The 15,285-nt window shown below is 43.3% G+C and overlaps 1 long non-coding RNA gene across 1 annotated transcript; it reads right to left on the bottom strand.

Moving 5' to 3' along the window:
* Positions 1-12,297: 12,297 nt before the first annotated feature.
* LOC110893706 lies at positions 12,298-14,389 on the bottom strand. The gene is made up of 2 exons (XR_002565938.2): positions 13,772-14,389; positions 12,298-12,594 (listed from the first exon to the last, which is right to left on the bottom strand). It is a non-coding gene; the product is annotated as an uncharacterized LOC110893706 (long non-coding RNA).
* Positions 14,390-15,285: the final 896 nt, after the last annotated feature.

Consider the following 15,285-nt stretch of genomic DNA (forward strand, 5'->3'; position numbering starts at 1 on the left):
GTATCTTTTTATTATTATGCGGACGACTTCTAACGACCAGTTTGCCAGTTTGGGGATGGAAGATGTGTATCTTACACTTTGCACCCTTGTTCTTTACTCTTACTTCACTTTTGCTTCTTTAACCTTTTGACACGACATTATAGTAACTTGGTTACTACCTCTTGTGGAAATGCAGGGTAATAAATTTAGGGTGTAAACGTGCCGAAGGCTCGAGCTCGGCTTGTCATGTTTTCATGAAGCTCATGCTCGGCTCGGTTCGAGCCAACTTATTTGAGCTCGAGCTCGACTTGCGAGTAAAACTCAAAGCTCGAGCTCGGCTCGAGCTATGTTGAAAACAACCTCAAACGAGCTAAAAGCTCGGCACGAGCTCGCTTCCATATCGTTTAAACGAGCCAAAGCTCGGTTCGAACTCGGCTCGCCGATGTTGTTGTTATTATATTATAAAAAACTAAAATTTTGTTTGGGCTCGTTTAGCCTTGCGAGCCTAATCGAGCTTTGCATTTCAGGCTTGAGCTCGTGCTCGATAAGTAAACAAGCTCTATTTAATGCTCAGAATTTTTAAGGCTTGGCTCGTTCGAGCTTTTAACCAAGTCGATAATGAGTAGCTCTAGAGCCTCTTGGCTTTTTACAGCCCTAGTACTAATAATGTGTAGCAGGTTAGATACTAATATAGATATACATGATAATGATGTGTACCAGGTAATGATCAAGCCTAAGTTAGCCAAACACCCCCACAAACTTTGTGCATACGGAACCCTCGTGCACCAGATTAGATATTAATATGTGTGTTCATTCATACTTGCCAAGTTACATCAAAAAATAGGGGCTAGTTGATGTTAATGAAAGATTTCACGTTCCTTGTAGTATGTGAATGATGCCAAATGTTATATGTTTCATATTCTTGAGTGAATTAGAAGGATACTATTTAAGTTTGTGTTCATATAACATAAAAACATGTGTTTTTAGTTTATCGTAACATGTTTGTTCATGTCAAAAGTACATTACGATTGTTAACAACACAAAATTAAAGAAACATGTAACAAATGAAAGAAGTATCAATACTTTGAGATTCCATAATGTAAACTAAATAAAGTTTCTTTTTATTTAACTAACGAACATGGGAGAGAGGCGAAAAGATGACAAAAGAAAAGAGAGCATACATAAATTCAGGTATGTCATATCTCATGCAAGAACTATGAATGCTCTCTCTCTTCTGTCAACTTCTACCCACCTAATATCTATGCCTAAAACACTTTCTTAATTCTCTTAAACTCATTAAACCTCATATTGTGAACATAACTTATTAACAACTATGCCTAACATTATATATACTAAAAAGTACAACTTAACATTCAAGATAGCCAAAATCTTGCCCTATACCTACACTATTTGCGTCTAAGTATCAATATCCGACAGAGACTTGGGAGCCTAACTTGATAAACCTCAGTAAGTCGGAGTAATGCTACGATACTATCTTACTACTTGTAACATCTATAATCTAACTACTTTGGCCTAACAACTTCTAAACCGACCTAGAACTATTATTACAACTTAACCCTATAAGAAACTCACACTAGTATTTAGAATTGACCTAACAAAAAGAGTCGCAAAATCGTTAATCTATTGCTTGTCGTTCCAAAGCAAGATTGGCTAGGAATAGTTGTGTATTGGACTTGACTTATGGAGTGTGAATGTAGAGAAAGAAAGACTTAGCTTATGGGTACAAGTACAAATGTTGTTGAAGCTGATTTATAGGCGGTAGTTATAGAAACGAGTATCACAATTTTAAAACAACGAATATATGTATGTTTCTTAATGATTGGTGTGTTGCCATTTGATTATGTTAACCAATGTTGGGTTTCATATCAAAGTGTTTGGATTCCAACTTTTTGTCCACCATGGACTTATATTCCAACTTTTCAATGTCTACCATACATTACATTCATACATATACTTTTTTATTCTATATACTTTCAAACTACTTTGACTAAAAACAAAAGGCTTATGTTATGTCTTTTTAATTCATGTAAAATAATCCTATGGATACATCCTTTTTCTCAGGACTTGTATTATGTGTTAGATTTTTTGAAGCAAACTTTGTGTCGCGAACAATAACTTTTCAATTAGGATCACAACGTATTTTTTACAGTCGCTTAACTACTCTACCGACGATAATATTTGGTGTTATACCGCAATAAAACACTCTCGTTGGATTGATACCCTCATACCCATAATATATAAAACCTTGTGGTAGAACAATAACTTTACAACTTGAATCACATTCCTCCAATGAAGAAGCCTCATGTTCCATGGTATAGTTTTTTATTTAATGACATTGGCATGAATACAATTTAACCAATAGGATATAGACAACCAAATAAAAAGCTGGTGAGATTGAATTGTGATGAAACAATGGTTAACCGGGCAGGGTTAACACACTGGTCTCGTCAAGAAAGGTTAATCCCTTCCTCTCGAGGATCGCTGGCTGGATCACCGGTGGATGATCTCCTGCACAAGGAAACAAGCCGTGACTCGTAACAAGGAGGATGGGGTGGGGGCTGCTCCTTGTTACCACTCTCCGGCGTGAGAATCAGTAGTTTGCTTGGGAAGCAAAGTAAGATAGTAGTAGTAGTGAGAGAGTTGTGAAGAGATACCTCAAACCTGGTTTGGGGTTGGTATTTATAGCCGAGGAGTGAAGGAGGATGATGATGGATGGACTGACGACGTGCTGCACCTTTGCAGGTGTGTCAGGCTTGTCGGTTATGGAGGTTACGCCACGTCAGTCCATTGCTTACGTAGCTCTGACAGGAAACTGCCATTGGTGCCACTTGCACTGTGGTGTCAGTCCCACTTGTTGAATGCATAGGATGCGGTGCAAGCCGCATCGCTACGTGCGGTAACATCTGAAGTTACCGCGTCTCCTACTTGTGATCAAGGAATACGCGAGATGCGGTGCTAGCCGCATCGTCGTCTTGCCTGCATCCCTTGTCGTGACGAAAATGTCCGTATGGAGCGGTGTCAACCGCACCGTTACGTTCATCTCCTTCTGTGCCTAAGGTAAGGTTTTCTTTGTATTGATAGAAGTGTTCGCTGGATGCGGTGCGAGGCCGCATCGCTGTGAATACTTCCGTTTTCATACACCAGATGTGATGCTATGTCGCATCACTCTACCGTTCTCATGTTCCATGTAAGTCCTCCTTCGTTACTAGATAGATTGGATTCAACCCTTGTGCCGACGCGTTCTCGCATGGGCACAAGTAGGTTGTTAGCTAGTGGGGGTTTTGATAAGGGTAATGGTCACTCACGGTCGATGCTGACGCGAGATCTGGGACCATACCCCTTCAAGTCCCCCCAGTCTAGTGTTGCTGCCACATACAAGTTGTATGTGGGAGGAGTACTGGACTATGGTGTTTGGAAGGTAGTTTGGAGTCTGGAGAAGATCCTAGACCATGTGTGGTCTTTTCCGTATGTAAATCAAGCTGGAGGTCTGGAAGGGTCATCTGACGCCTCTTCCGTATCGGTGAAGGAATCTTCGTCTGATGCGAGATTCTCAGCCGATTTATGTCACCAGGTGGCTTGCCACCTGTTGTTGTGCCGAAGGTCTCTTGGAGACCTTGTTAGTAATGCTGCACAAACTTCGAACCAACCTCTGAGATGGTGGTTTGAAGGTATGTAGAGGTTTCCCATCCTTTAAAGGTGGTCTTTTCTTCATACCAATTGTTGAATTGGTGCATGAAGAAGAAAAGAAACTTTTGGACCAATCTTTGAGACTGGGATCAAAAGTTGTTGATGCTTGTAAGTGCTTTGCTCAAGCTCTATGTTCAGCATCTAGCTATGAGACGACGATCCCTTTTTTGTTGGGTTTTCGTGTTTGTCGTCATAGCTCTCTAGTAACCGCACGTTCTTTGCGGTTACCTCGTTGCGTCATTGTTGGCCATGTTTGGTCGAACAATGTATATTCGTACTATGGGTAAATAAACATGGTCATAGGCAAGGGTATGCCCACCATTGTTTATTCTATGCGGCCCATAGGCGGGCAAACAAAGTCATAAGCAGACTTGTTACCGCTGTTCGGACGCTTCTTGTTCGACGAGGGCTCGTTTAGAGCGCTTATCTGCGTTCGTTTTGGAGCCACTTACCTTCCCGCTCCAATACCGAGTTTGCCTTGCAGTAGCATTGCTCGGTGATGTGGAGTGAGCTTGGCTTTTCCGTAGCAACCACTCTGCGGAAGCTATGGTTATGTCCGTAGCTCCTCGTGAGTGTCTGCGGTTTTGCATTACCACATTTGCTCAAAGCGGGTGTGGCTCGGATGTAGCTCTTGAAGGTTCAGGAGACAGGGTTGCTGATGTGCGTTCGTGCGCATTCCCCTCCTTCCTTTTGTTAAAGAAGGTGTTCATGTACCCTCTGCGGTTGTGAACCGGACAGGAGGGATTTGAAGCTTGAAGAGAATGAAGGCAATGCGGTTCCCCTGTGTCTGAGATGCGGTTCAGTCCAACGGATAACGCTGGTTCTGAGCATCTGACACACCTGAACGGGCTCGTGTGTGTCATGTCCGCATATTCCACGTGTGCTCGTGGGTAGTGCGGATATGTATTATACCCCCTTAGTGTAGAGATATATATATATCTTTACCTATTTTTAGGGGTATGTTAAAAAACGACATGCGGTATGGGTTATGGTGCGGTATACCAGAGAAACCGCATGCCGCTTATAATTGGATAATGTAGTCGCTTTTTGTTGCATACGTGGCTGATCTCACGTGTGAGTTGGTGGAAGTTGGTGAGATCTTCCTGGCATGTGCTGAAATGAAAGGACGTTTGCACTGCCCGAGGCATTAAATGCACTGTAGCGAAGAGTGTAAACGTCTCTTGTGTCAGGCGCGTGGGCGGCCACGCGCTCGACATGTGGTGTCATGCGATTCGCTCTTTTTGAACGTGATGATTTGTTTTCTCCCTCCGCATTAATTGCGATGGGTATATAAGGGGAAACCGTTCGTGGTTTCCCCTCACTTGTTTGAAATTTGAAAAATTTGCCGGTGAGAGAAACCTTGTTCTTTGTCTTCTCCGACGAAATTCCTTGAAGTTCCAGTGAGGGTTCTTTGTTTTTCTACTCACGTTCTTTCATATCTCTGATATTTTCTGATGGCTGAACCATCAAATCCACACAATGTGGGGGGTGAAAACCCTGAACAGCCGGTAGTATCGGCTGATGAAGACGAAGATGATGACGTTGACGTTCCCGGTGGTGGGTTACCGGTGTTGAAGTGGTCAAAGGGTGGTTTTAAACTCCTGATGGCCACTGTGCAGATGGCCAAAGATTGGGATGCTACCTACCCACAAGTGGGGGACACCGGAGCCGATGCTCCGGCCGGTTATATAAACTTGTGGGCTGATTTTTTCACCGACGGCAACCTTAGGTTGCCGGTGACGGTGTTTGTTGCGGAGGTATTGGAGTATTATCATCTCTATATCTCCCAACTTAGTCCTTTTGGAATGTTCCGAATTAGGAACTTTGAATACACATTCCGTGCCCATGGCTTGCCCATTACAGTGGAAAATTTCCGACGGTTCTACCAGTTGACGGTGAACACCGGTTTTTTCTCGTTTACTCAACGGCATGGGAGCTTGAAGTTGATGACGCCCCCTAAGGGTGTGACAGGCTGGAAGAAGAGGTTCTTCTATGTGAAAGCCTGTGCGGTCTATGCTACCATGTCTTTCAGGAATCTCAACGTTGGAGTTTCTGATGAAGATATTCCTGTTGCTACCGCAAAGACCGTGGACTGGTTCTCTAGGCTGCGGCCTATTGAACTCAAGAAGTTGGATAACGATCAACTGTGGATATTGCGGATGATGCTCTCGAGACCAGATAGGAAGGAAAGGCCCGTTTTGCGGGAAAAGGGTGGTGGTAAGCTCTTTACACTTTGTTATTTTCCGTACTTCCTAAGCCTTTGTAGTAACCTGCATGCATGTATCAGCGGATGCGGTTGGCTTGTGGAGAATGTTTGAGCCCGATTTCGAGGGCCAGGTTGAACTGATTGCGGTTGAGCTGAAGAAAGGCTTCAACCTTGAAATTCTTAGCAACTTCCGCGTACCGTCGCGTGCGGTGCTGGATGCCCCGGTTCCGGGAGACGCAAGAGGTATGTCGTATGTGACATTAGTTTTTTCAGTTTATCTTTTTGACTGGTTTTGTTGATTGTGTCAATCCAGGTATCCTAGCGGATTTGGGGAAGTTTGAGAAACGTGTCCCCAAAAAGACTGTGGAGAAGAAAACGGTGAAGAAGACCGTGCGGGGTCGTGGCAAGGGGAGTGCTGAAGGCTCAGCTGCCCCTTCTTCAGTTTCTGAAGCCGCAGGTACCTATCGATCTTGTTCTCGGGGATATACCGATTACGTCGTAGTATCTGACACCCTTGAGAGTTTGGGTGTTATAGGTAGTGGTGCGGCTGCGGGTGGAACTGCTGTGTTTCCCCCCGTTGTTGGAGAGAAAAGGGGACCAGAGCAGAAGGCTGCTGGTGGTGGTGAACCGAAACGTCGGAGACTGCAGACCAAGAGAGTTGCTCCGGCGCAAAAGAAACCTGCAGTTGCTGCTGGTAAGTATATCCCTTTTCCTTGTTTTGTATGTACAATAGATGGGAATAATCATTAATGCTCTTTGTGTTGCAGAATCCCGAGATGCGGGGTATTCTTTCTTTAACTTCCCTGCGTCTCCTCCGCATACCGCTGCTGCGGGTGCGGGGGTATCGAAGGAGACTGTCGTGCCCCAGGAGCCTACGGTCCCTTTGGTTGGGCCGGTTCGCGATCCCCCCTTGGAGAAGACGGTGGAAACGACTGCTGACCGGATTTTTGACACTGTGGATTCCTCGGACAATCTGATCTCTCCTAATGAGGGTGATGGATTGGACTTGAGGTTTTCCGATGCCGGTAAGCAGAAGTCTGATGCTGAGGTGCGGCAGCAGGATGCTGAGCCGCAGAAGTCTCCTGCTGGTGAGAAGGGTAGCGGCTCGTCTGCTGGTGGTGCGGGTTATGATGGGCCTCCAATTCAGCCTGGGAGTCTGAATTGGAGTATTACTACCGCACATACTCCCAGGGTCGCAGTATAGTGTATCACCGACCCCCCTGGACTGTTATGTAGGGGGACGATATTTCTAATAACCCTGCGGCATGCAAGGAGATTCTGGGTGGTCTGGGCACCCCTTTTGAAGTCGAGCGCGCCCGTGCCGCACCCCGAGAGCTGCGTATAAACCAGCTCTCAACAATGCTGGTAGGGACTTCCATTGTGGCAAATGCCATTTTGGAAGATTATAAAGTGCTGGGCCGGCGCGAGGAAGATGCTGCTCGCATGCGGGCAGAAGCGGAAAAGCTGGTCCAGGCTGCTCGTGTGGGTGCGGAGCAGCTTGAGAAAGATAGAGCTGCTTTTGAGAAGCAGAAACAGACTTCTGAATGGGCTGCCGCTGCCCAGCTGAAACAGGTGCGTACCCTTGCTAAACTTCTTGCTGATGAGCGCAAGAGTTGGAATGAAAAAATGTCCAATGAGCGCAAGAAGTGGAATGCACCTTGGGCTAAACAGAATGACATTCTGTTTCATGCTCGGCAGGAGTTGACAAATGCCAAGGCAGCGAACGCTACCTTGAGGCAGGAGAAAGCTGCGGCTGAAGCCATTTCTGTTAAAGCGCTGCAGGCGAAGGTCGACGCCCTGAAGGCGCTTGAAGAGGCCAAAGAAGCCGGGGCTCGTGCCGCGAAAGCCCTTGAGGAGGCTGAAGAGAGGGAGGGCCGTGCTTTTAAGGCTCTTGAAGAGGCGAATGCGGAGCGCTTTCGTTTGGACAAAGTTGTTGCCAGCCTGCAGGTATGTTTCTTTAACTGTGTTACTTTCTTCCGTGTTTCGTAAATGTTTATCGTGTAAACTGTTTACTATTTTTTGACAGGCTGAGGTTCAGGCCCGGGAGGTCGCGGTTACAGACCTTACTGCCCGCGTGTCTGTTGCGGAGGAGCGGGCTGACGCCGCTGCTGAGGCCAAGGATGCCTTGGTGTCATCTTTTAACCAGCTGGAGGCTGACCGTGAGTGGTTGCGGGCTCACGGTATCGCGCGTGTAAGTATTCCTTTTCTTTAGATTTGCTTGGACTAATATCCGAGACTTATGATCCTTTTATTGGAGATTGTTGAGGCTATCATGAATGCCCTGAGACCGCATCTGGTTTGGACCTGGTTAAGGAACGTGCGCGCGATGCTGGCTTTAAAGCTGGTTATAACCGCTGCATTGGGCATATCAATGTATTATCCGCAGGCGGTTATACTGATAAGGGATCCGGGTTCCGTGATGTGGATACCGAAGGTCGCCTGAAAGCGGCCGTAGCCTCCTTTTATGATACGCCTCTCTCCTGTGTGGAGAAGTTGGACGACTGTTTAGAGGCTGCAGATTATGTAGATCGGCTGCGGATGCTCTATGCCGATGCGGAAGAGGAGGATCCCGCTGGTGGTGCTGGAGACGACGCCGGTACCAGCGGTACGAAATAGGGTTTAGGTTGCCAAGTGTGCCCCCTTTTTGTTTTCCTCTTGTATATATTAGGAACTTTATGTAAATCCATTAAGCACCGTGTGGGTGTTTGAATTTTTTGAATATAAAGTTTTTTGTTCAATGTGTACAAGTGTTTTTAATTCTTGCATGTTTGAACGTATGTATGCGGAAACCCATTTGTGAATGGGGTCAAGTAGACTCCATACTTTTTGTCGTATGAGGACGCGTCAATTCTGTTATTTACCGCGTTAGGGTTTTAGAATTGTGTAAGCTTTGTAATAGCTTATATATCCGGAACTCTACCCATTTGTGAATGGGGTCAAGTGTACTCCATACCTTTGTCGTATGAGTCCGCGTCAATTCCATTGTTTGCCTTTTTGGGCTCAGGAATTGTGTTGTCTAACAAAAACTTGTTTATCCGGCCGGATAAATATGTAAGTCTTTTTGCCTTTTGCTGGCCTATTACAATATTTGTGTGTGGTTACCACTTTGTATGGGTATCGCGAATGAAGATTTTGCCAATCTGTTTTTGGGATACCGCAAAGTGGAACACGCATTTGTAACAGTAATAACAAACAATAATGTATAAAATTGCTTATTTATTTATTTGCAAATGGCCTGCGGCCCGATAGGTTACATAGAGAAACGTAAGAACATGGCTTACATATAACAGCGTCGAAGCTGTTGTGCATTCCATGTGCGTGCGATAGGTTCGCCTTCTAGTGTTTGCAATTTGTACGCGCCTTTCCCTAAGAACTCTTTGATGAGTGATGTGTGCTAAACAGACTATAAAAATTAACTAAATTAGACTCCCTAATCTAGACACTACAAAGCTTTAAATTTATGAAAACAGACTCTCTAAAACCTAAACCACACAACCGGCAAGTGTACCGGTCAATGTAGTATAGCCTAAGCAAGTCCGAGTATCGAACCACAGGACTCTATGTATCACGCAAATTAGACTCTAACAGACACTGACAAACACGACATAAACTTGTTTTAATTGTTTGGGGGGGGGGGGGGGGGTTACGGAAAAATCTAGGAAATCTATATTAAACTACTAAATTAAACTAGAACTAGACTAAAGACGAATGAAGATTGAGGACTTTTCTTATATGAGAACGAGACCACCTAGACAAGAATCCTGGATTGATTTTAAGAGATTACCAATTAAGTTAAATGCACGAGTTATGGAACCGGGATCTTAAAATACTAAACCTATTAAGAACCAACGAGGCCCCTCGACCCTTCTCAAGGAGAAACCTGTGGAACTACCTAGGCCGTTAATCCTACCGGTTATTAGACGCCTTTCCAGTTGTCTAATTATTGTGCAAGTACCCTAATGTTGACCTATTCTTTTCCAATCCTAGGTCTAAGGTAGTTTGAAGTAATCAGTTTGACTTGATAGACTAATAAAACCGACAGGTAAACCAAGACATAACCTTTCCCAAGGCCTATCTAAAGCAATTCGCCGGGTAAGACCTACCAATAGCCCTTCACTTTCCAGGTATTAGGACTAGTAGAACACTAAGACTTAGTGAATTATTACCAATTACTTCTAGGGGTTATTGGCCAATTCTCCCTAAAGAGTTAAGGTTTTCTTATGTGATATAGACACTCACCGAAATCCTAAACCCTAATATGACTCTATGTTGTGATATAGACCGTCACTAAGAATCATATGAAGCAAGTAATAACAATAAACCAACTCAAAGCATGCATATACATCAAACCATTAAATCAAACCGCTTACATAACACAAGTAATCCATAACAATCATGCAAATAACATAAACCGGTAAAAACATTATATCAATCCATTCATCAAGTCTAGGCGGTTAATAAGTTTAGCCAATCATGTTCATAAACGAAACCGAATCAAAGATGTTTAACAAGGAATTCATTGTAACAAGTTTCGTAAGAGAAAGTCAAGAATCAAGAACTAGAAAACCCGATTAGATCTTCAAGTCTTCTTCCCCGAACTCGTACCGATGATTCCTAGGCTTCAAGATCTTCGAAAAAGCTCCAAGAACGCTCTATGATCGCCCCAGAGAAGTCTCCAGTCGAATTTAGGGTTTTTTTACACATTAAGGATGTTTATATATGACTTTCCAAAAAAACCCTTTACTAAATTCGTAATAATTGCCAATCAGAACGTTCTGGCTGGCCGCCAGAAACTCAGGGACTTGGTGGTGGGGTGCCACCTTGTTTTTCAGCCCATTTACTAACTTCAGACTCTCGCCAGGTGCCAGAAACTTGCTCAGTAGGTGATGGGGTGCCAGAAAGTGACTCTTCAGCTTTTAAACTTTATTTCAACTCTTCAACCTTTCCAACATGCTCCAAGACTTGACACTTCAATATTTTAACTCGTTTTGCTCGGTTTCTCGCATATTTGAGCATCAATACCTACGAAACACGATTTGATCAATAGTATACATATTCTAACGAAAATCAAAACTAAATATAACGAAAATAATACAAACTTTACACGAATAAATGATGTATTTTGCAATACATCAAACATCCCCACACTTACTCTTTTTTCGTCCTCGAAAAAGAATTATGCAACGGAATCAGAAACAAACAATTACCCGGGCCAAAAGTATAGGTATAATTAATTAAAACCAAGATTTGCGTTAGCCGCGATTGCGAATATACTTATCCCTTTAAACCCGAATCCAGTCCTAAACCCTTATCATGTAAATTTAGTTTAAGTGCGGTCAGTCTACCTAGGGTCTCACGCTAGAATCTACAGTCCACTTACTCCCAACTCAAGCTTATAGGACTAAAAGAACGATCATTTGACCAATTCCTAACCGTTTTATACCAAGATAAAGAGAGTTTGAAATCAAATCTATTTTTTTCATTTTTTTTTTCTTGCTTGCTTTTTTTTTTCATTCATTCGTGAGACTAGACGATGCTTTCCCTAACCCAGCGGTATTCCGACTGTAGAGTCGCTATCCCCAATCACAGATTACATAGGTTTCGGTACTTTTATTCGGCAAGTCGATTTCACACATCCCAGAGGCATTCCGGCTGTAGAGTCGCTATCCCCAACTCGGATTACGTAGGCCTGTGTTACTTTCATTTAGTTTCTAGCTCACTTTTATTCTATTTGTTTTTTTCAGCGAGATATGATAAAAAAAACTCTAACTATCTTAGCTTATAACGGCACCCCTTATACTATTTTTGGCGGTTTTAGTTTCCCATATTTCCCAGGCGAGAACCCACTAGCAGACCGACAATTAAGGTATATTAACTCAAAGGGACTTAGAACCAAACCCCGGGCCTATCCACATATCCCAAACTAGACGCAAACTCAGTTTATTATAATCTCATATTATTATTATTTGAACCCGAGCAAAAATTTGTTTTTTCTATCACTTTCCGTTTTAATTGCAAATTTCTTTTATTTAGAAAGACATTTTCTAATTTTTTCAATTTTTTTGGATTTTTCAAATTTTTTTAATTTTTTTTGTATTTTTAATAATTTAGACTCGATATTTACATGTATCCCATCCCCACACTTAGAGATTGCATTGTCCCTAATGCAAGAACGAGAATACGACTCAACAACTACCTAAAAATCAAAACTAGAAACGAAATAAATAAAAAAAATACAACAACAAAAAGGGAAACGACTTAGCTGAGTATGTGAGACTGTCAAAGTGCCAGTCGTTTCCACATAAGCCCTCCAATTCGAAACGCGCTCAGCAAACAACTCTAACCTCGGACACGCGAACGAAAGCGGCTACAAATACCAACCTAAGCACGCAAACACCAAACACTAGCAAAAGATAATATACTATATCACGTTCAGCAACCATCCACAAGTGTATCAACCAACCCCAAAACCCATCCAACCTGTTTAACGTATTAATACAGACCAATAAACGAGGATTAAAAACAGCATAAAGATAAAAATAAACAAAAGTTATAAGGTGTCATCCTCGCTGCATCCTCACATTCTACTCCGCATTATCCAACACCTCACCACCCGCATGTGTCCCACTGGGCCCTTTCCTGAGCGAGTGTCTCAGCCTCGTTTCCTGTTGGCCCGACTTGAAGTTCCTGCACGTGACATTCTGCAAAACAATTCAATAATGGCAAGACAAAGAAAAGCAGAATATTAGTCACGAACTATTTTTGTTATTTTTCAATTTTTTGATTTTTTTTGTATTTTTGAAATTTTTTTTTTTTTTATAATATGTACAAAAACAACGGTCGTATAGCATTACGTTCGCGACCGTAGTTTAAAACAAAGTGATGTTAGAGCGACGTTTTGCAAGTCCTTTTTAAGCATAACCGAACCTCGCCCGAATGGAGATTGAGTACGGGCGAGTGGTATCAATAATAAAGTACGCAAAACAAAGCATAATGACACTTAGACGACATTAACACGACTCAAAAATGACACGCACGACCTAACGAACACTAAACTAGACTCGATCAAACAAAGACGCAAAATACACAATTTTACACACTATATCTCCTCCCGGCACTTTACTTGCCGTCAAATAAAACCAAGTGCCGACAAAAAAATCCAATCTAAACGTAAGCGTGGAAGCAACGGAAACGGCGTGCGCGTTTAGTGAAAAATTATGTCTTTATGTCAAAAAGCGCGAACCGTATCCCCACACTTGAGTGTTACCTATCCCAAACCAAATCATCCGCAATTTCCAAAACAATTCAAATCAACCCAAACTGTGTTAAAATCTGACCCGACAAAAATTTATCGCCCGAATGAAAACAAAAAACAACCACCCCCTCCTATCACTCGTTTTTTTTTTCTAAGCATATCACAAGCAAAACATTCGCAAACAGTTCCACTTGAACAATCATCAACTCTATATACCCAACCCGATCCACCCGCATCCTCGCAATGTCCTAATATCAAACCTGCTCATACTCGACGGACTCTAAACGACATCAACAACTCAACAACTAACATGACTTTAAACTGCCGATGCATTCGTCAATTAAAACATAGACCTGTCAAACAGAATGCAGCTCCTGAAACTACTGAACTTGACTCAAAACCAAAAACGACAAACTGACCTCACAATGACCACAACTTGACACAAAACTACTGACTCAAAACGAACGACGCGAAACAAAAATCCCTGGACTCGAGACATAAACTCACTGACCTGACTGGATATTGTAGACAGAGACTTAAATTAAACCGACTCGATAAACAAACCAAACAGAGAACTCGACTACTAAACTAATATACAAGAAAAACTTTGCAGGGAAACATACCTTGGATTCGCTAAAAACACGAAGAGTTAAAACAATTTCGGTTGAACTTGAACCCCAAAGTAAATGATAGTTTTCCGTGGTTAGCAGTGGGTGAAAAGGGGGTGTAGGTGGGTAATCGGGTGGGCAACTAGGTAGAAGACGAAAAAGTGTTCGGCAGTGGGGAGGGTTAGCGACGGTAGGGAGGGAGGTGTGTAGGGGAGTGGCGGCTGTGTACGGCGGCGAGGAGAGAGATGGGTTACCGGCGGCGGATGGGAGGTAAAGGGGTTGACGGCTGTGCGCGAGGTGGTTGTAAGGGGGGTTGGCGGCTGTGTGATGTAGAGGAGAAGGGTGAGCGGTGGTTGATGGAGGATTAACGGCGGTTGTGAGGGAGGTAGAGGGGTGATGGTAGATGGTGAGGCGGTCGGTGAAGTAGGGTGTAACAGGTACGGTGTGTGTAAAGTGGAGGAGAGGGGTTACGGGTGTTTATCAGAGGAGAAAAGGGGGAAAACTATGGTGGGTGGGTATCACATGTTCGCGTTCAAAGAACTTTTGTCTGCAGGTAGTCGATCTGGCGGCCCGCCAGAATTAGATGAGGTGGGTGGCGGGTGGCTACCGAGTGAATAATAGCCCAAATTTAAACCTTTACGTGCTGGTGGGCGGCCAGAAAGTTTAGCATGTGGTGGCGGCCCGTCAACCCGTGAATAATTGTCGAAAAAATCTTTATTGAAGTGTGTTTCAGCTATAGCTTCTGGCCGGGGGCCAGAAAGTTCTATAAATGGTGGCGGCCCGCCAAGCCGTGAATAATTGTCGATTTTTTTTTTTTTTTTTTTTTTTTTTTAATCCTTCTCATGCCTTAGAAACAATTTTTATTTTTACCCAAACCATCCAAAAACCAACCGAACTTTTGTTTCTAAGACTTAAAACTTACTTGGATCCTTGATTCTCTCGCAATTTCCTGCAACTCCTCGGTAATGTACTCCTGCAAACGACTCAAAACACAAACAAGGACCCGAAAAACTAACAAAAACAACCGTTAGCTACCAAAAATTATGAGAATTAAACGAATATACAAACGGTACAAAATATACACTTGGGATTTCAACTTTTCACATACTTACGGAGGATCATCGAGATGCAGCTCACCTCCAAACACACACCTACGGGTTGTAGCACCATTATACCTATCATTGCTCAACTCAACCCAAACACTCTTATTTCTCTCACAACCTCTCAACTCCTCAATTGGCGGTTTGAATCTATACTCTTCATATCGAACTCCATCCCCACACTGAGCTTTGCTCAGTGTCTCTATCTTAGATTCTAAACGCACGATTCTCTCCTCTAATTCCTCTACTCTCCTATCCGGTGGATCCCCACACTTGAGTCCTATCACCTTCTCTAGACTCGGATCACTCACCACCTTCTCTTCATCTCTCTCATCCTTCTCGCACTCCCCTACTAACGATACCGCCTCCACTCTATCACTAGGCCCTCTCGAATTCATCACCTTAAAAATTACCGATTCCTCGCCCGCT

The sequence above is a fragment of the Helianthus annuus genome, chromosome 12 (assembly GCF_002127325.2).
Source record: "Helianthus annuus cultivar XRQ/B chromosome 12, HanXRQr2.0-SUNRISE, whole genome shotgun sequence".
NCBI lineage: Eukaryota > Viridiplantae > Streptophyta > Magnoliopsida > Asterales > Asteraceae > Helianthus > Helianthus annuus.